This window comes from Mustela erminea, chromosome X (assembly GCF_009829155.1).
Source record: "Mustela erminea isolate mMusErm1 chromosome X, mMusErm1.Pri, whole genome shotgun sequence".
Classification (NCBI taxonomy): Eukaryota; Metazoa; Chordata; class Mammalia; order Carnivora; family Mustelidae; genus Mustela; species Mustela erminea.
In genome coordinates, this window is record NC_045635.1 from 98373135 (window position 1) to 98400278 (window position 27144).

The window sequence follows — 27144 nt, forward strand, 5'->3', positions numbered from 1 at the left end:
TGGGGGGGGTTGTTGCCTATAAAGTTCCTTTTGTCTGTGTGATATTCAAGGGGAGAACGCCAGCAGGCAGGGATGTATGCCTCAAAGGCTCAGAATATTCTCTGTGACAGACAGTCCTCGTTGGCAGGCTTCTACAAGAAATAGTATATAATGTTGTCTGTCTCCCCACCAACATGCTACAACATGATATACATCACAACCTGGATAAAACTCAGAATGATTACTCCAAGTGAAAAATGCCACACACACACAAAAAAAGGTACATGATTCCTTTTATAGAAAATTCTAGAAAATCCAAATGAATCTGTAGGGACAGAAAGCAGATCGGTGATTGCCTGGCAATAAGAACAGGGAGTGAGGGGAACTAAGAATGACAAAGAGGTACAAGGAAATTTTTCTTTAAAAGATTTTATTTATTTATTTATTTGAGAGAGAGAGCATATGCGCAAAAGGTGAGGGTCAGAGGGGAAGCAGACTCGGCGCTAAGCAGGGAGCCCGATGTGGGACTTGATCCTGGGACTTGATCCCAGGACTCCAGGATCATGATCTGAGCCCAAAGCAGACACTTAACAACTGAGCCACCCAGCTACCCTACAAGGAAACTTTTAACAGTTAATGAAATGGTATGTTCATTATCACTGCCACAGTAATGGTTTCACCTGTATATACAAATGTCAATATTTATCAAATTGTATAGGTTAAATACATGCAGTTCATTGTATGTCCCTTCTCTGTTAACAAATCAGTCATATGCCTTGCCCAACTGCAATGTCTCTATTTTATTCTCTTTTGTGAATAAGAATACCAAAAAAAGGGGGGGGGATACAAGTCAAGGCTCAGGAATGGATTCGAATCAGAGACCAGAAAGCTGGCAGTACTACCTTCATCTTTGTCTCTGTACATTATCAAGGAATCCACTTCCTTACTCTCTCTTAGTACAGACTGGCATTTTACACTTTCCCAGCTGCATGCTGGGACATGATTGGGCACAAATCCTAAGGTTCTATCTCCTCTATTCAAGAGACCAACCAGAGATCCAGAGTTCTAGGATCTCTAAAACTCAATTCCATAGTCCACCGGAGTGTCTCTGATTGGCCCTTTTTGTATCGATATGGACTTCTGGATCAATGAACTAATCTCTGGCCTGCATGCACAGAATCTAAACAAGATGAGAAAAATCTTAGTCTAACCATTAAGAATTTGGATAAATAGGGGCACCTGGCTAACTCAGTCAGAGGAGCATGTGACTCTTGATCTCGGGGGTCATGAGTTCAAGCCCCACGTTGGGCGTAGAGATTACTTAAAATAAATAAATACGTTTATTTAAAGAAAAGAATTTGAGAAAAGAATCATCATGACTTTAGTCATTATTGGAGCTTCACCTAGTTCCAAGGAGTTTTTGTTATTGGCAGCCAAGAATCCTAACTAAATGGTCTGGCATTTCTAGTGGGGGCTACAAGGGGAAAGCCACACATATTAGGTAAGGAACTTCAATTTCTAAGGTCTCACCAACGAATTTCCCAATGCCTTCTCCTGCTACACAAATGTGTTTGTGGTTTTCATTGTAAAGCCAGTAACACTGTGATTGGTGGAATATATAATAGAGGCAACCAGAAATTAGAGAAGGGAAGCCCCCATTCTTTACCTTCACCTTATCGCAGAGTTTTCCAGCACATTCTCAAGTTAAGACCATTAGATAGAGAACAATGGGAACAAATAGAGCCCCAAATGTCAGCTTTTAATCAAAGTAAGCAAAGACAGCGTTCCTGGGTGTCTCAGTTGGTTAAGCATCTGCCTTAGGCTGGGGTCATGATCCTGGAGTCCTGGGATAGAGTCCTGCTTTGGGCTCCCTGCTTAGCAGGGAGTCTGCTTCTCCCTCAGACTCTCCCCTCTCTCATGCTCTCTCTCTCTCTCTCTCAAATAAATAAATAAAATCTTTTAAACAATTAAAGCAAATAGCGTATCATTCTCACCATAAGTAACCAAGCTGTTTTAGTAAGGAATCCGGGATGCCATGTACCACAAAAGGGCTCTGGAATTGTCCTGTAGTTTGAGTCTCCTGAAATGAAATGAACAGGTAACACATTAAGCTATTCAAGGTGTTGTTAAAAATATATATATTTTTTAAAGATTTTTTAAAATTTATTTGACAGAGAGAGATCACAAGTAAGCAGAGCAGCAGGCGGGGGGTGGGGGGGAAGCAGGCTCCCTGCTGAGCAGAGAGCCCAATGTGGGGCTCGATCCCAGAACTCTGGGATCATGACCTGAGCCAAAAGCAGAGGATTAACCCGCTGAGACACTCATGTGCCCCAACAAAAAATATTTTTTAAAAACCTAAGAACACCATCACCTCAAACTAAACATGTTAAAAGTCAAATTCACCCTCTTCTCTTTTCCCTCAACCAATGCCCCTCTTTCTGTCAATGAATGTATCATCCTTCCTGTCACCCAAGCTTGGAAGCTCATCTCCCCATTCACTCAATGAGTATTTACAGAATGTCTCCCTTATGCAAGGCCAACGCTAAACTCTATGAGAGATACAAAGAAAGATAAGATCTCGTCTCAAAAAGTATAAAATCATTTTGGGGAGATACATCAAAGCTCAGGTAACCTGTACAGCAGCTGTGTGTGACAAGTGCCTGCAAGCAATGGGAATTCATATAAACACTGTTTGTTGTATCTGTTGATATGGATGTTGGAAATAAGTTCCCAGCATCAGGAATTAGGTTAAATACATTACATGAGTATATAATTGAAAAATCCAGTCTTTCAAAATGATATATGATTTTAGGTATTGAAATGGGAAGGTGTTCACAATAGGTTACAAAGCAGTATGTATGCTATCATGATATACACACACATAAATATAAACTATATACTATACTCTTTTGTTTGTACTTTTTGTTTTGTACTTTCCGACTTGTCCATACTGAGCATGGAAGAAGAAAATAAGGTGATTTTTTTTTTTCTAATAAAGAGAAAAGGCGGGGCGCCTGGGTGGCTCAGTGGGTTAAAACCTCTGCCTTCGGCTCGGGTCATGATCTCGGGGTTCTGGGATCGAGTCCCGCATCGGGCTTTCTGCTCAGCGGGGAGCCTGCTTCCTCCTCTCTCTCTCTGTCTGCCTCTCTGCCTACTTATGATCTCTCTCTGTCAAATAAATAAATAAATAAAAATCTTAAAAAAAAAAGAAAAAAAAGAGAAAAGGCTTCAGAGAAAACTTGATGCAAAGTCGTGTTTTAGCCATGACATTTCTTTTTTTTTTAATTTTTAATTTTTATAAACATATATTTTTATCCCCAGGGGTACAGGTCTGTGAATCGCCAGGTTTACACACTTCACAGCACTCACCAAAGCACATACCCTCCCCAATGTCCATAATCCCACCCCCTTCTCCCAACCTCCCTCCCCCCAGCAACCCTCAGTTTGTTTTGTGAGATTAAGAGTCACTTATGGTTTGTCTCCCTCCCAATCCCATCTTGTTTCATTTATTCTTCTCCTACCCACTTAAGCCCCCATGTTGCATCACCACTTCCTCATATCAGGGAGATCATATGATAGTTGTCTTTCTCTGCTTGACTTATTTCGCTAAGCATGATACGCTCTAGTTCCATCCATGTTGTCGCAAAAGCCATGACATTTCTAAGGGGGACTATATCTACTAAAGATAGAAAGTAGAGTAGTTGGGGTCCCTGGCTAGCTCAGATGGTAGAGCACATGACTCTTGCGTGATCTGAGGGTTGTGAGTTCAAGCCCCATACTGGGTGTAGAAAGTACTTAAAAATAATATCTAAAAAAAAGATAGGGCATATTTTAATCAGAAGATATTTATATAGAGATGGTAGTTAAAACAATGGAAACAAGAAAATCCAGGGGCACTGAGTCTCTTAGAAGTCTTAGGTGCCAGATGAGAGACCAAAGAACCATGGCAAACAAAAGGGGTCACCTCCAAGTGAGAAACTGAAGGACATCGGGACCAAAGGAGAAACAGGTGTGCTCAACATAGAAGAGAGAGTGGACGGGCACAAGGAAACACTCTCCAAATGGAAGTGTCCAGAGCGAGTATTGAATTTTAAAGCTTAAGATGCCTTTTAAAAAATTTACCATGGTAGTACCATATAAAATAGTGTCACCTTTATCAAATGTGAATCTAAAAATGTCACTTACCAGTTCAAAATTGGGCTTCTTTTTCGCACACGAGAACCACAGACATCATGAGACCAGCTCTGGAAGGGAACGCAAAGACCCTTTTTTCTTGACCCTTGATTTCACCAATGAGCAAAGTGAGGCCCAGAGAACAAAGCTGATTTGCCTTGGGTCACACAGCCAGTGACTTAAACAGAGTTAAGTTTTCGGCTGGCTGGGCTAAGGGACTGAAGGAGCTTTGGTAAATGAATCCTTAGGTATTCTGTTAAATTCCCGTTGTCAGCAGTTTCAAGCTTTCTCCTTTTCCAACCTTTTCCTTCCCTGGAGCTCTGAATGGCCTACTCTGTTCTCCCTCTTTCCATCTTCCCCTCTCCTTTCTCATGAACCTGTTTATTTTGGGGGTAACTGCTCCATTTTGCCAGGTCTCTGTTAGGATCACCATAATAGGATCACCCCCTTCTTGCCATCCTAACAAACAGCTACTCCTTTTACCAAGCCTCAATTCAAGGGTCATTTTCCCTAACAAGTTTTTTCTGTCCACCCAGGTGGTAATGCACACACACCTGTGCATGGTGGTGAAGGGCAAAGTTGACCTGGGTTTGAATCCAAGCTCTGCCACTCACTGCGACCTCAGGCAAATTACTGAATCACTTTTTGCCCACGTGCAGTATTGAGTAAAATGGGAATGGTATTTGTTCCTTATCTATAGCATTCCCCTAAAGGCTGAATAAGTCATTACAGGTAAATACAGTTAGAATAATGCCCGGTCCACAGGAAGGGCTATGTAAGTCTTCCATGTCATTAGCTAGGACCTATTCCTCTCATCAGCATAGCAGAAACACCTTCTGCCTCCTCTTACTAGAGGCAGAAGGTGTTTCTGTCTCTTCTTCTTTTTTTTTTTTAAAGATTTTATTTATTTATTCTACAGACAGCAGTCACAAGTAGTCAGAGAGGCAGGCCGGCAGGGGGCGGAGCGGGGGAAGCAGGCTCCCCGTGGAGCAGAAAGCCCAATGCAGGGCTTGATCCCAGGACCCTGAGATCATGACCCGAGCTGAAGGTAGAGGCTTAACCCACTGAGCCACCCAGGTGCCCTCTGCCTCTTCTTACTAGACTGTAAACTTGCTGAGGTCAGGGATGATGGCAATAATGAGTGTTTAATCAAAGCTCAGGGAGGTCAATAAATGACTATGTCTAACAAACAAGTAATCCCTCCTCTAAACAAGCTACGTCTGAAATAAGGCTATTACGAAAATGTATAAAGGAAATAGATCAATGTCTGTACACCCTTGCTTTAAATAGTAAATCGCCATGAATACATTTAAGTCAATGTCCATTTACAAAATGCTCACCCAGTTGTTCAATTCTGTTAGTCAAGGGAACGTAGAAAGCGGGGATGTCCAACTCTGCCACATCCTTTGGAAAACAATCTCAAAACTGCTTTGCAGGGGCGCCTGGGTGGCTCAGTTGGTTAAGCAGCTGCCTTTGGCTCAGGTCATGATCCCAGCGTCCTGGCATCGAGTCCGACATCGGGCTCCTTGCTCAGCGGGGAGCCTGCTTTTCCCTCTGCCACTCTGTCTGCCTGTGCTCACTCTCTGTCTCTCTCTCTCTCTGACAAATAAATAAAATCTTAAAAAAAAAACCTGCTTTGCAAAGGGCTTCCATTTCATTTCTTCCATGCCCGCCAGTGAGTTCTCCTAAACACGTTCTCACTCGGACAAGCCTTTTACCTTCATTGACGCTCCTTCATCCCTAAATGGGATAATAACACTCATTACTAAACGTTTGACAAATTGTGATGATTCATGTATTAATGTTACTAATGCACTTCAGGATGAAATGGGTTACGGGATTGCAAACTATTGTTGCTGGGGTTCGCCTTATCCTTAGCAATGGCAACTGTGGATATGAGAACTTTGTTTTGCAAGGGGGCTCAGCTTCCATTGCCTCAGGTTAACTTTCTCCTGATATAACACGGCATTTCCTTCTTATGGGTTTTGCCTTGCTTTCAGGGGCAAATAGGCAGCAAGAACTCCTTGGGAACAATGGTTCCACTTTCATGAACATGACAGTGTTAAGGATCTCCTCTCCTTGTTAGGTGGGACTCAAACAGCATCTGATCGAGTTTCTTCCTCCAATCCCTCATCCCCAACAAAGTCTCCATGGCACCTACGGATGTTGATTTTTTTCAGTAACTGAACTGATTCGATTCAAAAGCTGAACACTCCCTAACCCGCAGTGATGACACACACCCCTGCTACCCCCTCCTTGCTGCCCCCCCGCCACGCTCACTAACAGCCACAGCACACATTAGCCATGTCTCCCGACTAGCCTCAGCCTCTGCTCACATAGGCAAATTGAAGAAATCTAGAGCAGGGCCAGCCAATAGAAATATAAGGTGAGCCCCAAATGCCAGCCGCAGATGCAATTTGACATTTTCGAGGAGCCATTTTGTGAAAAGTAAAAAACAAGCAAACAGAAAACAGGTGAAACCAATTTAATAAGAACTCTATTGTACCTAATTAAAGAAAACAAAACACCTTTAACATGCAATCATTACAAAAAACACAATGAGATATTTTACATCCCTCTTTTTTTGGACCAAGTCTTTGAAATCCGGTGTGCATTTCATACGTACCGTGCATCTCATTCCGACGAGCCACATTCTAACTGCTAGACACGCATGTGCGGCTAATGGCTGCTATGTTGGAGAGTACAGGTCTAGAGAGCTGGTTTATTGACCTAGAGTAACCTGAAACTACACACACACACACACACACACGCACGCACACACACGAAATTACATATATAAAATATACCACACCAAAAAATACCACAGAATGGTCTCCAGCACTACTCTCCTCATACAACACCCTATGAGTGCAGGAAATGACATGGAAAATGAAATTTTTTATTGTCTACACATTACAGGTTCCGCTACTTACCGCTAACAAGCCACAATGGCATCGTGTGGTAATATGTTACAACAGTAAATGTTACATAATTTGTAAACGATTGGGACTGCGTCTACAAGACACTGTTACATTCCTGACCAATCCAAAGAGAGGTGGGCACCAGGAATGACCAACTGAGTGTATCCAGTGTAGACCAGAGGGTATTTTTTAAACAGTAGCAACACTTGTCTGAAGTTTTGAAGATTTGGAATCTTTTTAAGAAAAGCAATTTATATTCCTCTCAAGTATATAGAGAAATGCAAATTAGACTGGCAAAGAGTTGATAGAAATCCTTGACAGACCTGCTCTATTAATCAGAAAGTCGGCCAAGCGATGGGTTTAGGCATGCCATTTCCCGGGCCATTCTCCTCAACAACTTCTACTACTCTTCAGGTCTCAACCCCATGGTTTTCTCCAGAAGACCTCTCCTCCTATTCTAGACCACAATGGGTATGTCTGTGCTATCCCATAGTACGCTGTACTCCTCAAATCATACCCTCCCATGAATGAAAACCCTTAGTCGTCTTCTTACTAGAATGTAAGCCCCGTGAAGGCATGAACCAGTTCTGTCTCTTTTGTTGCAGGATCCCAGTGTTGCAAATGAAGCCTGGCCTATTGGTAATGTGCAAATATGGCTGACCTCCTCTATTCACTCAAGATCCTAAGTAAGTGTGTCATGTGAAGGACTGACTATATTAGCATACCAATTATACCTAAAAGAGTCCCTCAACAGGGTCTATTCTTTTAAGTACTTCATACTCTCCTGATATAATCTTGTTTATAATACTGATGTTTTTGGCAATGCTTTTATTTTTCCATAAAAAGGGCAAAATCTCAGTCTCCATCTAAATGTTCTGATTCTCAAGCAGTCAACAACACTTTAATGAGGCTCTACTGTATTCTGATTAGATTGTCCTTGAAACTTCATACCAGCCACCTCACCTCAAGGATGAAAATTTCAGAATATGATTTATCTACCTAATGTGAATGATTTTAAACTAGGCATCTCTTTTTGATTCAAGCCCTGTGTGCTTTAACTACCTAAACACAGAGTTTGGGTATACATTCCACATTCATACATTCAAGATACAGGAAATTGCATTTCAATGGCATTCAAATTTTTCTGGTACCTTTGGAAAGAATACTTTTGAAAAAGGTTTTATTTATTTACTTATTTGAGGGAGAGAGCATGCAGGGGTGGCGGGGGGCAGAGGGAGAGCGAGAAGGAGACTCCCCACTAAGCGAGGAGACCAATGCAGAACTTGATCCCAGGACTCCGGGATCATGACCTGAGCCGAAGGCAGACACTTAACCTACTGAACCACCCAGGCATCCCTGGAAAAAAATACAAGAGTTTAACAACTATTTCCTTACAGAACAAAATCTATACAGCCAGGAGCTACTCCTTTGAGTAGCCACACACAATTTGCTCAACTCTGACAATATTCTACTTAGGCTTGTATCCTCATGCGTGTCAGCAATGTCCTGACCTCTTCCAAATCTCCCACCTCCTTCTTCACCCCAGCCTCCTCAGCAGCCTTCATTCGCCATTCTTTGGGCCTGACATTAGCTGCTGTCTCCCTGATTATTCTTACTAATGATAGCTCAGATCTGCCAAATGCTATGGTGCACCAGGCACAGAGCTAAACCCTTTGCAAACATGATCTCATTTAAGCTTTGCAACAGTCCCGGGAGGCAAATGCCACTGGTGTCCTCATTTTAGAGGTGCATTCTGAGGCACAGAATGTTAAACTACTTCCCTAAGGCCTCACAGTGATCGAGAGAGGCAGAGCTGGCCTTCCATCTTGGGCAGAATGACTCTGGAGTCTACATTCTTGATGGAAAGGTAGGCACTCTGGGGCCACTCAGGGGAGGGCTCCCGTCTACCTTGCTCTGGCTTTCTCAGCAGAATAGGGGAAAAAAACAATATTAGTTTTACTCAAGATGCCTGGGTATATAACACATCATTGCATTGTATACCTTCAACTTAGGCAATATGCCAGTATGTCTCAATCAAGCTGGAAAAACCATTTCTAGAGATACATGGGGGGATGTGGAAAAAGGGGAGTCCTCCTACACTGTTGGTGGGAATGCCAGCTGGTAAAGCCACACTGGAAAACAGTATGGTGGCTCCTCATGAAGTTAAAATTAGAGCTACCTTACAGTCCAGCAATTACTCTACTGGGTATTTACCCCAAAGATACAGATGCAGTGAAAAGAAGGGGCACCTGCACCCCGATGTTCATAGCAGCAATGGCCACAATAGCCAAACTATGGAAAGAACCTAGATGTCCATTAACAGATGAATGGATAAAGAAGATGTGGTCCATATACACAGTGGACTATTACTCAGCCATCAGAAAGGATGAATACCCACCATTTGCATCGATATGGATGGAACTGGAGGGATTATGTTAAGTGAAGTAAGTCAAGCAAAGAAAGACAATTATCATATGGTTTCACTCAGATGTGGAACATCAGCAATAGCACAGAGGACCATAGGGGAAGGGAGGGAAATCCGAAATGGGAGAAATCAGAGAGGGAGATGAACCATGAGAGACTATGGACCCTGAGAAACAATCTGGGGGTTTCAGAGGAGAGAAGGGTGTGTGGGGAGGGTATAACTGGTGATGAGTGTTGAGGAGGGCGCATGCTGTGATGAGCACTGGGTGTTATACTTAACTAATGAGTCACTGAACACCACATCAAGGACTAATTATATACTATTTAGTGGCTAACCGAACATAATAAAAAAATTTTTTAAAAAGATACTTGAGTATATAGATATAGTGACAAAGAATGCTGAATAATTTTTTTCAATGTAAGTTTCCCCATCATTCCTCAACCCAAACTCTACCTATATTCCTATTTATTTGGAAATCACTATGATGGATTTTTTCCAACACAAAAGTTACATATAGGATATTTATTCTCATTCTCCTTGTTATTGGTTGATTTTTCTTCCCCCTGCTCCAACTTCATCTAAGAACTGAGTTAGAGACATGGGAAGAATAAAATTTTTGAGTTGGAAAGGGCTTTAGAGAAGATCCAACCTCTCCAATTTACAGGTAAAGATTCCAAGGTCGAGCCTGAATAGGCCAGGCCTTTAGTTACTTAATTAATTCACTAATTCTGCATGTATTTATTGAGTACCCATTACCTATTCTACATGGTGCAAAAGAGACAAAATATGCCTCTAAAGCTTACATACCAGCAGGGAGAGTAAGATAATAACCAGGCAAACAACTGAATAAATAAGGTAATTCCAAGTAATAAGAAGTGTTATGAAAAAAATAAAACATAAATGGGATAGTGAGTGGGGCACCTGTGTGGGTCAGTCGGTTAAGCATTTACCTTCAGTTCAGGTCGGGATCTCAGGGTCCTGGGATCGAGCCCCACATCAGGTTCTCTGCTCAGCGGGGAGCCTGTTTCTCCCTCTCTCTCTGCCCCTCCCCCCCATGCATGCTCACTCTCTTTCTCAAATAAATAAATAAAATCTTTTAAAGAAAGAAAGAAAGAAATGGGATAGTGAATGATCTGGGATGGGAGGAGGCTACTTCAGAAGGAGTGGAGAGCAAAGACTGCTCTCAAGAAGTAAAATCTGGGGACGCCTGGGTGGCTCAGTTGGTTGGACGACTGCCTCCGGCTCAGGTCATGATCCTGGAGTCCCAGGATCGAGTCCCACATCAGGATCCCAGCTCCATGGGGAGTCTGTTTCTCTCTCTGACTTTCTCCTCGCTCATGCTCTCTCTCACTGTCTCTCTCTCAAATAAATTAAAAAAAAAAAAAAGGAAGTAAAATCTGCACGAGCTCTGAATGATGAGAGGAAACCACCCAAGCAAAGATCTGAGGGAAAATCACTCCAGGCAGGGAACGGCAAGTGAAAAGCCCTGAGGTGGAATGAACTTGATGCATTCGAGGAATAGAAAAACAGTGATTATAGCTGAAGAATAGTAAATTATCAGCCAAAGGTAGGGCATGACGTCATGAAAACAGCATCATGTAGATGTAGATAAACACAAAATCATTTAAGGCCTGTGGGCTGTGCCAAGAAATTTTAATATCATTCTGATTGCAGTAAGAAGCCATGGGAAAATTGGGAACAAGGCAGTGGTATGATCTTAGTATTATTTTATTGCCTTTGATCTCAGTATTTTAAATGATAACATTAAGTGGTGCTAAAACCTTAAAGCAGAGTACGACAGCAGCGCTAACTCCTCATTAGGGTTCAGGGACTTACAGAATTCCCTGGCCATGAGTTGAATTCATTGAACACTGATACTGATGCTTTGAGAAAACAACGGACATTTTTCGAAATCGTAACAATTAACTTTAGTAATGGCCCCACATTGAATCCCATCTCCTGGTACCCATTACCCTCCTGTAACCCTCTATCATATTGATTCTGTGCTTGGCTTCCCACATTGACTCTACGACTTCCTTTGCCCATGTACACGAGCCAATAAGTCACAGACCGAGGCCTGAAAAGCATTTAGGCATGGGAGCTTGCTCACCGGTGCCGCTGGTGGAAGGCAGCGACCATGTGACGTGCAGCCTGGCCTGCAGGAATGTGAGTGACACTTGGCCCAGTTACTTCCATCACCCCTGCTGATACCGAGCTAACTTCCAACAGACATATGAATAAGCCCAAGCCCAGGAGGAAGGCATGCCAACACCAAGTACAGCAGGGACCAGCCACCCCCGCTAGCCCAGCCCATACGACCAGCTCACAGAAGAGTAAGCAAATCAAAGATTGTTGTTTTAAGCCACTAAACTCTGGGGTAACTTATTATGCAGAAATGGGTAACTGAGACAGCTATATAAATAGAATCCCATTTTAATAAGCTCAAAAGCATATGAAAATTTGTGCATTACCATATCTAAACTACATTTAAGTTATGCTTTATAAAAGCACTTAGTTTCAAAGGTGCTTAAGGCAGTTTAACTGCCTTAGAGTCACAGAGTGCCACTGATACAATATTTTAGAAACCATTGTTTGGGAGGCTTACTGTGATGAGCAGTGAGTAATGCACTGAGTTGTTGAATCTCTATATTGTATGCTGGAAAGTAATAAAATACAGTATGTTAATTATACAAGAACTAAAAAAATTTTTAAGGGAAAATTATTAATTAACCAATTAATGAATCAATAAAAACTACTATTAGTTAACCAATATATTAATATTAGTGAATCCTGCACATATATCCAAATTTTGTTAGTGTACATAAAACATCATTCCAAATGGGATGCATATGTACTAGTTTAAGTGGTTATTTCTAGGGAAGGGACTTGTAAATTGATTTCATTCATACAATTTCCTTTTCTTTAATTCAATTTTAGAATAATGAATAATTTTAGAAGGTTCAAAACAAAAAAATGATAAAATCATATCCAGCAAAAAAGTCTTTCCATTTCTGTCCTATTCACCTACTACTACCATCCCACATAACCATTGTCATTCCTTTCTTATGTATCTTCCAGAGTTTCTTTATGATTTTTTATTCAAGAACTAAATCATCGGGGTGCCTCAGTGGCTCAGTCGGTTAAGTGGCTGCCTTTGGCTCAGGTCAGGATTCCGGGGTCCTGGGATCCAACCCTGAGTGGGTCTCCCTGTTCTGTGGAGACCCTGCATCTCCCTCTGCCTCTGCCCCTCCCCCACCACCTTTGCCTCATGCTCACTCTCTCCTGTGTTCTCTCTCAAATAAATAAATGAAATATTAAAAAAAAGAATGAAATAAGCAAAAACATGTATGTATGGATTTTAAAGTAGTAAATGGGACAATAAAGGGAAGATATAGTGGTATTTGTTAAAAGAGAACACTTTCTGCACAGTATATTTACCCTTCTCTTTACTATCAACTTTTGGTTGGGTTTTATTAACTGACTTAGTTGAAGAAGGATTTGTTGAGTTTTCTCTGGAACACGATTCTCGGTGCTAGCTACATATGTATCCCATATAAGAACGTCAGCAATAAACTACGGTGAAACCAAAAACAGGTTTTAACGGATGACTTAAGTTCCACAATAAACTAATTCTGACCAATGGTAGTCTTCTCTATCCTAGAAATTGAAATTTTTCACTGAACATATTAAAGGAAATTGAATATTTAGAAAACAGCAGATCAAAACATAAACAGCTGGAAAGAGCCAACGTGAAGTCAAAGAAAAGAAAGATGTAAGAAACTTGAGAAAGCAGCTTGAGGAATGTCCATAGTTACTAGCTTTCAGCCACCAGGAAGATGTCCAACCAAAACTAAGATTTAAGTGCCTTCAGGGAAAAATAGAGTTTCAACATTTAGTAGCTTAGTTACTAGGAGAGTATCTGACGTAAATTCACAGAAGAACCACGTATATGTTAAGTTACCTCATCTACTACTCCATTCTTCAGGCTTATAAATGTATTGGTGATGTGATGGATATGAATGCAGTTTAAAACAAAGACCACACAGGAACTTTAATATTAACTTGCATTAGCGCACATGCTAAATAATGTACGTCCCAAGAAGAATCATAAGCCAAAGCAGCCAAACGGCATCACGATGAGCAGAAAGCCAGAAGACAGGCTTGGTCAGCCATGAGATCACCACTCACATTCACATATCCCCCATTCCTGGTGTTTGAAAAAACTTCCCCAACTAGAATCAGTTCAAACAAATATGTCCACAATGTCTCTTAATATCCTTTGGAGTTCTAAGTTTCATTTTCACGGGACTACTTTTCCACACATCATAGTAACTATGGTCAAGGTTTGATGTCAAAGGCAAGCAGGTCTTGGGGCACCTGGATGGCTCACTCCATTAAGCATCTTCCTTTGGCTCAGATCATGAGCTCAGGTTTGTGGGATCAAGTCCCGCATCCGGCTTCCTGCTCAGTTGGGAGTCTGCGTCTCCCACTCCTTCTCCCTCTGAGTCTCCCCTCACTCATATTCTCTCTCTCTCTCTCCCCCAAATAAAATCTTAAAAAAAAAAAAAGCAAGCAGTTGGGGCATCTGGGTGGCTCAGTGGGTTAAAGCCTCTGCCTTCAGCTCAGGTCATGATCTCAGGGTCCTGGGATCGAGTCCTGCATCAGGCTCTCTGCTCAGCGGGGGGCCTGCTTCCTCCTCTCTCTGCCTACTTGTGATCTCTGTCTCTCAAATAAATAAAATCTTAAAAAAAAGCAAGCAGTCTTAAAAGTAGATATTTTCAAAATGTGGTTAATATCTAAAGTTTTCCAACTCTATGACTTTTTTTCTATTATCCTTGTGATAGATCCAGATGGGAGCGAAGTATAGAGATCCTACTAATGGAATGGTTTCAAAGGAAGCATGACATAAGAAGGTGACACGCTTCAGTGGAGTAAAATTCATGTAATTCATATTAGACAACTGTGTAAGAGTTCCAGAGAAACAGTCCCAACAGGATCTATAGAGAAAGGGGCACCTGACTGGCTCAGTAGGTGGAGCTTGCAACTCTTCATCCCAGGGTTGTGAGTTCAAGCCCCACACTGGGTGTGCAGACGATTTAAAAAAGGAAGTCTTTGGGGGCACCCAGTCAGTGAAGCATTTCAGCTCAGGTCATGATCTCAGGGTCATTAGACTGAGCCCCTCGTTGGGCTCTGCACTGAGCATGAAGCCTGCTTGGGATTCTCTCTCTCTTTCTCTCCCTCTGCCCCTCCTCCCATGTGTGCTCACTCTCTCTCTAAAAAAATTTTTAAAAGATTTTATTTATTTATCAGAGAGAAAGAGCATAAGCAGGGGGAGCGGCAGGCAGAGGGTGAAGCAGACTCCCCACTGAGCAAGGAGCCCAATATGAGATTTGATCCCAGGACCCCAGAATCGTGACCTAAGCCAAAGGCAGATGCTTAACCAACTGAGCCACCCAGGTGCCTCCTGCCCCCCCAAAAATCTTTAAAAAATAAAAAATAGGGGTGCCTGGTTAGCTCAGTCAGTAGAGCATATGAGTCTTGATCTCTGTGTTGTGAGTTTGAGTCCCATGTTGGGTGTAGCAATTACTTAATAAATAATAAAAACCTTAATATATAATGAAATAAAAAGAGAGGAAGAGATTTAAGGAACTGGCTCCCACAGTTGTGGAGGCTAGAAGGCTGGAGACCCAAAGAACAGTTTATGTTTAAGCTCAAGTCAGTTTGCCGGCAGAATTCTTCCTTCCTGGTGGCAAGCGAATCTTTGTCCTGAGGCCTTCAACTGATTGGATGAGGCCCAGTCACATTATGGAGAGTAATCAGCTTCACTCAAAGTCTACTGATTTAAATGTTAATGTCATATACCAAATACCTTCACAGCAACATCTAGAATAATATTTTTCCAAATATCTGCATACCATGGCCTAACCAAGTGTACACATAAAATTAACTACCAGAACAGCTAATCTTCAACAAATATTTGAACAATACAGATGTTCTTGGAAAGTAGTACATAAATAGGGTTCTTCTAGATAGAAGCCTCATGTGACTTCTCAAACCAAGGTTGCTTTCAACCTATAGCTTGACCCTGTTAGTTCCTGAGGCAATTAAAAAGGGGCATGCAACAATGCAATGATTGGTAGCTTCAGTGACCCTAGGCTTGAGCCCTGGAGGACTGGTGGTTGAGAGAAGTATCACTCTTCTTAAACTGGTGGACCTGAAGAGTGAGCATACTCACACCTAGTCATTCTTCTAATCCTCAGTGGCTTTGTTTGGTCTAGAGAAGTGGCCTCCTACCTTGGATTCTTGCTTGGCAATTCAGTTTGTCAATTTGAGGCTCAATGCCTGCCCTAAACCTCAACTTACTTGACCAGAACCCAAACGCTCCCTTTATCCTAAACTGGGGTTGCTTTCACCCTACCAACAGCAACCATCAGCCTGACTCCAAACATCACTATACGGCTGTTCTTCAAGGCGGAGTTTGCTGTGTCCCTTTGAACACTCAATTTGGGTTTCGTCCCAATTCCAATGTGTGGGGGGCTGGGTGGGGCCTCCCTCACACCAACAAGCAATTCTCCAGACAGCTGGTAGGTTTCCTATGATTAAACTCAATTCTGACACTATTTACCTGGAGATAGCATCAGCTTTCACAAGTTAAGTGTTCACCCCACAAGACCGCCCCCTCTATGTCAGGTTATCACCTGTGCCTCTGCCCAACCAGCTATAGATTGTACAAGTCTAATTACATAAGCATGACTGGTTAAATCATTGACTACTGGTGATTGATTCAACCTCCAGGCCCTCTCCCTTCTTTGGAGGTCAAGGGGTCAGGGCTGAAATTTCCAACCCCCTAATCACAAGGTTGGTTCACCTGGCAACCAACTCCCATTTTTTTTTAAGATTTTATTTATTTATTTGACAGAGAGAGATCACAAGTAGACAGAGAGGCAGGCAGAGAGAGAGAAGGAAGCAGGCTCCCCACTGAGCAGAAAGCTCAATGCGGGGCTCAATCCCAGGACCCTGGGATCATGACCTGAGCTGAAGGCAGAAGCTTTAACCCACTGAGCCACCCAGGCACCCCAACCAACTCCCATCTTTAGGTGTGATCCCAAAGTCATTTCAATGACATAAAACAGACACCTTTATTGCTCTCATTATAGGAAATTCCAAGGTTTTAGGAGCTCCATGCCAGAAATAGAGAAGACCAAATATATATTTCTTACCAGAAATCACAATATCACAACTCTATTTGGAACGCTTTCTCCCCAGCACCCATTCCCTTTCAATTTCCTTATCCTTGGGAGCCGATATATAGACTGTTTAGTTCTCCTATTTTTTTTTTCCTGTCCTTCCTCAGGTTCCATGGCTTCTCCACCACACTCAACCAGCTTACACAGGTTATGGCAGTAGATGAAAAGGAAAAAAAAATAAACATGAATGATCCAGTAGTAACACAAACAATCCCATTTATCCATTCTGCAAAGTAAGATTGACATTTTTATAGAACTGAGTACATCCAGATTTGAACGTGGATTCAGCTTATGAAACTGAATGAAGGTCAGGATGCCTGGGTGGCTCAGTCAGTTAAGCCTCTGCCTTCGGCTCAGGTCATGATCCCACGATCCTGGGATGGAGTCCCATGTCGGGCTCCCTGCTCAGCGGGGAGCCTGCTTCTCCCTCTGCCCCTCTCCCTGCTCATGGACTCTCTCTCTCTCAAATAAATAAAATCTCTTTAAAAGAAAGAAAGAAAGAAAGAAAGAAAGAAAGAAAGAAAGAAAGAAAGAAAGAAAGAAAGAGAGAAAGAGAGAGAGAGAATGGAAACCTCATTTAAATTGGAGTCGGGAGGCCAGAAGGGGGCGCTCTCACATGATACCACTATTCGGAAATCACAGACCCCCATCAAAAAAAGAGTACCTTGCATTCACTACAGAAAGAAGCCTACTTGACTATCCCAGAAGGAGAAAAGGATTTCTCCTTGCCCAGTAACAAGCTCAGCCAATAAAAAATGACCACAAGTGACCCAGTGAGAAACCATCACCACCCTGAACTCTCACTTTCCTCCAAAGTATTTTTGTTCAAAGAGCCCCTCCAAACTTCCTCCTTTTCTCTACAGTTCTTCTCCTTTGTTCTCCGGTCTTACCTACGGTTTGCTATAGCTTGCATATCCTGAATTGATACTCCTCTGCTGTTCCCGAATCAACCCATTTTGCTGGCAAAATAAATGGGCTGTTTTACTTTTAACGAGCTGAATCTTGTCAAACAAACCCCTGAAAAGTGTACACTGAGGACAACAATACAGTCATGACATTTCTGCTAATGAGTCTCGGTTATTTTACCCCTACTGCAAAGGCACTTTCTTTGTACTGGAATCACATATTCTGAAATTATGATCTTAACAGGGAAATGAGCTACAAAAAATATTTTTAAGTGAAAAAAATAAGAAAAAAATTGAATATAAAATTATTTTTAAAATACCTATTAAATATATTAAACTAGGCTGTCCAAGAGAACCTAGTTTGTATATTGGGCACCTCTGAAAAATAACCTCTTTTCAGCTAAGTACATTTTTTTTTTTAAAGATTTTATTTATTTATTTGACGGAGAGAGATCACAAGTAGGCAGAGAGGCAGGCAGAGAGAGAGAGAGGAGGAAGCAGGCTCCCTGCTGAGCAGAGAGCCCGATGCGGGGCTCGATCCCAGGACCCTGAGATCATGACCTGAGCCGAAGGCAGCGGCTTAACCCACTGAGCCACCCAGGCGCCCCTCAGCTAAGTACATTTTTAAAAGTACTAGATGACAGTCTTAATATTAACTTATATTGTTATCCCTAATTAGTTGATATTTACTATTCATTCCCAGCTTTTTTTATTGGTGTCTTTTGGTGTCTATTGTTGGTGTCTTTATCATCCCCAAATGGACTGTGAGTTCCCTAAGGGCAGCAAACCATGTCAGATTTTTTAAATTTTTATTTATTTATTTATTTGACATAGACACAGTGAGAGAGGGAACACAAGCAGCAGGAGTGGGAAGGGGAGAAGCAGGGAGCCTGACACAGGGTTCGACCTCAGGACCCTGGGACCATGACCTGAGCCACCCAGGCGCCCCGCCCATGTCAAATTTTTATTGGTTAGCACTCACCTCCTCCCACCCACCCTCACCCTCAGTCATTCTGATTGACTGCTACAGAACTCAGACCTGAACAGGTTTTAGGAGCCCCTTGGGCAGGAAAACAGGATGAAGAAGGAAGTCCTCTCACCCGAGACAACTGGAAACTCTAGGGCCATAGCGGTGAGCTAAGCTGGAAAGGATGCTAGCCAGCCGACATCCAAATGCCAAGGAGAAAGTTAGGGAAAAGAGCAAACCCTGGAGGCGTCAGAGATGGGAACAATCGAAATCAGAGTACACAGCCAAAGGTGAGAACGAGGGAGACAGGATCTAGCAAAATCCAATCAGGACTAATTTGGGGCGAGAGAAGCCGCAGTGCTCAAGTGCCTGATAGCAATTGGGACTGGCTTCACATGCCCAAAAGGGAGTGTTGAGAAGAAGGGTAGGTACCTCAGCCCAATGTAAAGAGTCAGCTATGGGGTGCATTCACCTTTCCTATGGTGCCTTTCACATAGTGAACTGTCGGGGAATATGAGCTGGGCTAGCCAGGCGGTAATTAGTTACCCACCATCCGGGGGGTCTGAAAGTTAATGCAGCACATCAGTGTGCACGAGAATACAATGGATCAAAGTTTCGAGCACACGCCTAAGTCATGGGACTTTTTTATGATAGGAAAATGAGAACTGCTTCAGAAGTCTGCAAGGCTCACAAAAGCTATGATGAGGCACATGGAAGAGAAAAGGAAAGGCAATGAAGATCCTAGTTAATGAATACCAACACATTACCGGGGGCCTTATGGAGGGCCTCTTGGTTTTACAGTTGAGGAAACTGGAGAAAGGTTAAGCACCATTCCTGAGGTCACATGGTCAGCATTCAAATGCAAATCTGTCCGATTCCAGAAGCCATACTCTTTTTGACTAGCCTACCCTCCACCTTATGAACCAGGCTGGGAAAAGACGCAGGCTGGTCTAAGAAGAAGATCTGAGAGTTCTGGGAACATGTCCGGAGCAGGCCAAGGGGGATGCTTGAACAAGAGGACCAGGTCACTCCTTGGAAAGAGCCTGCAATTCTACAACACTCCTTGTGACTTGGTTTGGTTGACCTGCAGTAACCAAGTGATGGTCCCGGTAGCAACGGCTATTACTGAAAATCTGTGTACTAACCGCCTATGCTAGAAGCTTTACATATACGAAGTTTTATCATTTCCAAAGCTTTTTCATAGCCGTTGTTTCACCTGGCTGATACAAGGACTCAGATATCTATCTATCTATCTATCTATCTTACATACATGTAAAACAAAACCAGGAAGTCCTGCTGTTAAAAATGGGAAGCAAGGTTACCATAGGAATAATAAGCCAATACTGAAATCTGGACGGCGAGGCTGGAACTGCCTCCCTCCTGTCTAGAATCAAAACTGGACCAAGGGCTCAGGGGGGGATTGAGCTTCAGGTGGGAGAACAGGTGGCCCCTGACCACAGAGGAAGAAAAGCATCAAGGCCGGGGAAATAGGCAGCACTTGATGGCAATCTCATTCAAGAATGCCACGCAGCTCTGGACATCCAGATCAAGGGACATCTTGAGTTTGACACCCCTGAGAATGTGACAAATTGGTGCGAGCTCTCCCACGTGGCAGCAAATGCAACAAACTTGGAGGGACAGAGCCGAACAGGACACCCGGAGCAGCAGCTAATGCTGAGGCCCATTGCTTCCTACCGAATCATTTCCAGTGGGCCCCACGCCCTGCCCCGTTTCCATGCTAGCCTCCTGCTTGGCCTACCACCTCGCCAACTGCTCTTCTGTCTCTTGCAAGCTCCTTTCACTGTCTTTCAATACTCCCCGCCTCGAGAACATACCACCAGCCACTCAGCTGTACAAATTGGGAATTTAAACATTTTCCTTAACATTTCCTTTTACCCCCACGCCCACAGGACCATGAATTACTGTCAATTTTCCCTGCTAAATGTCTCATAATCCGTTCATTTCTCCCCATCACCACTAAGTCTGGCCAAAGACAGTCACCTCTTGGCCTGGACAACTATATGTTCCCCTGGGATGAAATCCCAGCTCTGCCGCATCCCGGCTGTGTGTTCTTGGGCAAATCTCTTCACTTTTCTGAGCGTCCGGTTACTCACAGGTTATGTGGGGATAATAACCAGCCACCTGACAGGTCATAAAGATTCCATAACAGTCTGTATAAAACCCTTTACAACAATGCTTAACTCAGAGTATGTGGAACCCACATGAGAGCTTTGTACATTTTATCTTCATTCACCCTTCCCCAGCCACCCACTCATTCTCTACACTGTGGCCAAAGTGGCAATTTTCCAAAATAAATATGACCATATCCTCCCACTGCCGCTATGTACCAGGACCCGCAGAACCTTCTGACTGACTGCCATTGCCTTGAGGATAAACTCAAAACCCCCTCACCTAGGCTGAAACAATGTAGTAGTTGAATTTCTACACCATAAAACCACAGCTGAGCTTACCTATCTAGAACTCTCTAGAACCTTCCTACTCCTTCACTGACCTTCTCTTTGTTCCTCATGCTCTACCTGCTTCCTCCCACCCCAGAGCCCTGTTCTGCTTGCCTTGAATGTTCCCAGTCCTTTTTCCTAATGGCTCCACATCCTTCAATCCTCAGCTCAAACCTGGCTTCCCCAAAGAACATCCCCTACCTTCCTAACCCCTACCTACCTACCTAACATCCCCTACCTAATGCTCAGTGACATCAAGGAACTTGATTTTGTGTCCCGCGAACTCAGTAGCTAGTAGCTTGTGCCTTGCACATATGCTCAAGAAATTGAGAGATGAAACAAATGAATCTAACCTGTATTGAAAGATCAAATGGCAGCAAAAAGTATTGGAAAGCTGAAGCTCCAACACTGCAGATGAGATGGTAAAATCGTCTTGAACTTGAACTGGTTATGATGCTTAAGAATCTGACTCTTGATTTCGGCTCAGGTCATGATCTCCTGGTTGTGAGATAGAGCCCTGCGGTGGGCATGGAGTCTGCTTGAGATTCTCTCTCTCCCTCTCCCTCCACCTCTTGCCCCTACCTCCATGTTTGTGTGCGTGCTCTCTCCCTGAAAAAATAGAAATGAAGGCCAATAAGATGGGAAAAAGTAGAGTTTTGAATAATGGAATAAGGAGGGAGAAAGAGAGAGGGCTGTTGAATCCACTGAACTGGGACAACTAAGCAGGACTGTAAAGTTTGGGGCATGCACGTGTGTGTATCCGGGCACACTTTATAGACTTTTTTGCTTTGTGGATTTTTTTTTTAATCACTCAAAGGCTATTTTTGGTAGGAAAACAAAAATCTGGAAAAAGGGAGAGTCCCTGGGGCAGGAGAGAGACCCATGTGCACCTGGCCTTCTGTCCCGCCAGTTGTGTTTCAAGGGAATTGTTCCCGTCCCTATTTTTCTTTCTTCCTTTGTTTTTTGAATAGAACTGCTGGAATGACCTAGCTCTGTATTGAACGTTTTCACCTTCAAAACTCAGCGCTTCCTAGTCAAAGCTCTCTCCTCCCCAGCCCTAGTCGTCTTGATCGGCCTCATCTCTGCTACTTGGGCTTGATCCCTACGTGTCCTCAAAGCAATTGCCACGGGGCACCGGCCCAGCATTTCTGTTAGCGTCCCACTCTCTATACCCCCACCGCCGTGGCTGGTTCACGGTCTAGCCCACGGATTTCAAAAAGCACAGGTTAAGACTCATTAGCAAGTGTTTGAAACAAATGGAGGGGACCAGGATGTGACTTTACTTAACAGAACGAAATAAAACAGAAGACTGTATCAGACTCGTTGGCTTATAATACGGTTCATCTTGCGCAACTCCCCAAATTCGAGTCCGCGGGTATGTATGCAGGTAGGATGGAAACCAAATTTACCCACGGTGAAAAGGCTTGAGAGCTACCCCTTTAGCCTCACCTTCTCCTCCATGCTGCCTCGCTGTGCTGAGCCCTACAGGGTGTGAGGCAGACAAGCATTCTTCCCCCAAGGAGCTGGGTTCAGGAGTTGAGCCCTTATGTAAATAAGTCTGATACAAGAAAGACAATTGTAAGTATCCTAAGAGAACCATAAATAAAGTTTACGGAAAATAGATAACAATGTAGCCTCCAGGATAATCGAATGCTATTTACAGTGGTTACTGAGTATCTTTGTGTTGGGCGAGGGGCTCATTAGGTACTTTACCGGCATAACCTCATTCAATCCTCCTAACAACACTATGAGATAAAGCCCACCCCAGGCCCCGTATTGGAGAAGGAAAAAAGGAGGCTGAGAGACAAGGAGGGAATCATCCTGGATCCCACGCTGGGTAAGAGGCAGAGAACCAGACTGAACAGCAGCCTCGTTTGAGTCCAAGGCCCTTTTGTTCTATCAACACCTGCCAGTAATGTATCTTATCCTACCGCTTCTCAGAGTACCAAGGAAATACTCCCAGGACACCCTTCCTCTTTACCAGTCGAGTCCACTTAAGCTCTCCGGGCCACAGCAAATTCTCAAAAAATAAGAAGTCCCGCGGGGCCTGGGTGGCTCACTGCGTTAAGCCTCTGCCTTTGGCTCAGGTTCTGGGATCGAGCCCTGCATCCGGCTCTCTGCTCAGCAGGGCACCTGCTTTCCCCTTTCTGTCTCTGCCTGCCTCTCTGGCTACTGGTGATCACTCTGTCAAATAAATAATAAACAAAATCTTAAAAAAAAAATAAGAAGTCCCCTCGCTACTCGGTCGCCACTAAATCAGTTATATCCCATGAAAACAGAAACTCTCTTGTCATGAGACCCCAATGGAAAAACAAAAACAAAACAAAAAAGGAGAAAAGGGTTCACTGTGTGGTATGCCCTTGATTGCCTCCCATTCTTTATGTCTTTGGGCTCATAAAGCCGAGCAGGAAGACATTAATACTCTTCCCAAAGGCAATCAACCAATTCCTGCATAAATTTTCTTTGGCGTCCAGGAAGTTCACTATAAATATGAATGGTGTTTTTAAGCTAATAAATGTTAATATGCTTAGCGCATTAAACCTTCCGCGGAATAATTTATAGCAAGGGAGGGCTTATTAACATCCATATGCCCATCTGTGTGCCTGCCGGGGTGTGTGTGCTGCCCAAGGAAACTCTGGGCCAGCCTTGGCCCGAGCACAGCCTGGGAGCGAAGGCGACTACCTCAGGCTCCAGCTGCTGGTGCTATGCAGCCAGTCCAAGGAGCGCTCCAGCACTGAGTATGACAGGGGACTCGGGATCTGGCCTCTTCAGAGAAACTGGCTGAGATACGAGAAGACAGGGGAAACCAGAAGCATGGACTCCAATTCGGATCATCCCCATATGAAATTTTTTTTCCAAAATGCCCCCAGACCATTGAAATTTTAATTATTAAATATTAGAAAGCTTCAAAGAAAGCTCTGCAATGTATATATAAATTAGAAGGCACAGTCCCAGGGTGCCTGGGTGGCTCAATCCGTTGTGCAACTTACTCTTGGTTTTGGCTCAGATCATGATCTCGAGGTGGTGGGATCGAGCCCCGCGTTGGGCTCTGTGCTCAGTGCGGAGTCTGCTTCAGATTCTCTTTCCCTCTCCCTCCTGCTCCCCCCAACCCCCCTCTCTCTCTCAAATAAATAAACAGCTTTTTTTTAAAAAAAAAAAAGAAAGCATAGTCCCAATACCTGTGAACCCACTGTCCACCAAAGAGATGCTGAAAGCCACCTTTGACCTTGGTATTTGGCCTTTGTATTTGGTTCTGATTTTGGTCTAAGTCTTTGGAAGGTTGACTAGCAAATGCCTACATCAACTGCTTCTCAGCTTTTCTGAACCTGTGCATGACCAAGGCACAGCATTTAGAATTATTATGAATATCAAAATATTCTGTTTCAAATATAGACAAGCATTCTAGATGATACTTGGACTGAAAATTCCCTTATTATTGCAAGAGTAAATTGCTACACTAATAAATGATTGATATATAAATGATCTGTTAAATTTATGTGCAAGCACAATTACTATGAATGTCAAATAGTTAAACAGGGAGGTAGACTGAGAATATAAATATTAAAAGAGTGTATTTGTGAGATTAATCTATGAGGAAAATTACATACTTTCTGAGCTAATGTTACAAAAGTTAAATAATAATTCAAAGCCAAATAGTATAGGTTAGATCGTTTAATAATTACGCTATTTTAAAAAATTGTTTGGTGTGCCTGTATTTCTAACATGAAACAAAATGATGTTTAAGGTCTGAATTTAATCTTTAGGTATGTAATTCCACTTAAGCCACCAGCTTTTCAAAGAAAAGTTCTGTTTGAGAATGCTTTACATTTTATGAGGATAAATTAAAAATGAAATATCAACTTTGTCACTTTAAAATTTCACAAGGAAGAAAAAGTCAAATCAGTTATAGCCACATCCACACCAAACCATCTTCAACCTTCTATGTAATAGTGATTAATATAAAGAACGTAATGAAGACAAAAATCTACTTTTTAAATGATTTTAATTATTTACTTATTTTAGAGGCAGAGAGAGATAGTGTGGAGGGGGTGGGAGAGGGAGAGACTCTCAGGCAGACTCCATACTCCGTGTAGAGCCTGACACTAGGCTCGATCCTACAACCCTGAGATGATGACCTGAACTGAAACCAAGAGTCAGATGCTCAACTGACTGAGCCACCCAGGTGCTCCCCCAGCAAAATATATATATATTTTGTGTATATATATATATATTTTATTTATTTAAGTAATTTAAGTAATCTCTACACCCAATGTGGGGTTCGAATTCACAGCCCCCATTGGATGCTCTTCTGACGGAACCTGCTAGGTACCTCAGTATTTTGTATTCATTGATCTCTTACTGCTATTTATTACTTTACCACACATACTGCTGAGCTCTGCTCATAATTGAATTTTCTATAAATGATATTGGCTGTATGTAGTCCTCTGGGTTTTTTTTTTCACTCAACATTATGTTTGAGACTTGTTTTCTTTGCTGTATCATGTTCAACATTAGGTATATGCCTCCAATATCTATCCATTCTGTGACTGGACATTGGGGTGGCTTCTTGTTTTGTTATCTACTATTATTCATAAAGCTTTAAAGCTTTTATGAATATTCTTTGTTTTGGTTGGAGAGGGACAGAAGGAGATGGAGAGAAGCAATCCCAAGCAGGCTCCATGCCTAGCACAGAGCCCAACACAGGGCTCAATCTCATGATGCTGAGAATATGACCTGAGCTGAAATCAAGAGTTGGATGCTTAACTGACTGAGCTCCCTGGGTGCCCCATTTCTGAGTATTCTTTTTAAATGTCAATTATGTACAAGTCCAAGAATGCTAGGATGAATTCCTGGGAGTTGAACCCCTGAATTGTAATGGACAAACATTTTTACCAAATAATAACAAAGCGTTTTCCAAAGTGGTAGCACTACTTCCTGCTACATCCTCAATATTCATGTCCATGGTTTCCCTGTAACTTCACAGTATCCTTGGGAGACTACCAAATCTTTCAGGGAGAAGGAACAAGGGAATGTGAAAAGAGAATTATTATGTGTTCCAGAACATTTGATCTCTTCTTGGTTCTTCTACTAACTTGCTGTGGGACCTCAGAAGAGTTGCTTAATCTTTCTGTGTCTCATTTTAATCACGTCCTGAATGAAGTATTTGGACCACTAGGAACTTTCATTCAGCTCTAACATTCTCATTCTACCTAACAGTTGTACATACTGAGACACAGAATGATGACTGTGCTTTGGCTGAAGTCATACATCATACCAAGGGGCTCAAGTTCCTCATCTATAAAGGGTGGGCTAGACTCTATGATTGTAGGTATCACTTCCTATTTTATGGGTCTGGACTGAGAGTCTATGATTTCAGGGCCAGAATTAAACCAGTATGCCTTACTGGATTCATTACAACAAACACTAAGGAAGTATATGCTATGTGCAAGGCAGACATCACCCGTACCAAGGAGATAACAGGCCATGTTGCCTGCCATTGAGGAACTCACAATATAAGATCAGTAGGGAGGTAAACCAGACCCTTCCCACTATAACGAAATCAGCACTATGATAGAGCTATGCACACATCATGGCAGGAAGGCCAAAAGGGGGAACCAGGGACTGCTTATTGAAGGAAATGGTGCTTGGAAGGAGTTTCGAAGAATGAGTTATCTAGAAGACGAAGCAAGGTCTCCAGAACGTATCTCATATTCTTGGTTACTGATTGTTCCGCCCCCTCCGGAATGTAAGCTTCATGAGGGGCTGGACTATCCCTTTGCCTGCCTTCTTCTCAACATGTTTGCCAGCATCTAGCCCAATGCCTGGCTCAGAAGAGTCTCTCAATAAATATTTACAAAATGCAGAAGAAGAATGCCTGCCCCTTCTAAAAACACTCAACACAGTACCTCAGTTGATCTTATGAGACCCCTTCTGCTACCATCAAGACAGATGGCCTTGAGAAACAGTCTGTGAACTGCAAGTATCAGCAAAGATGAAAGAAACTCTGATAAAGTTGTTGTGGTCACTTTAACAACATAAAATCTGATTTTCTCAGCAGTTGTTTCTTC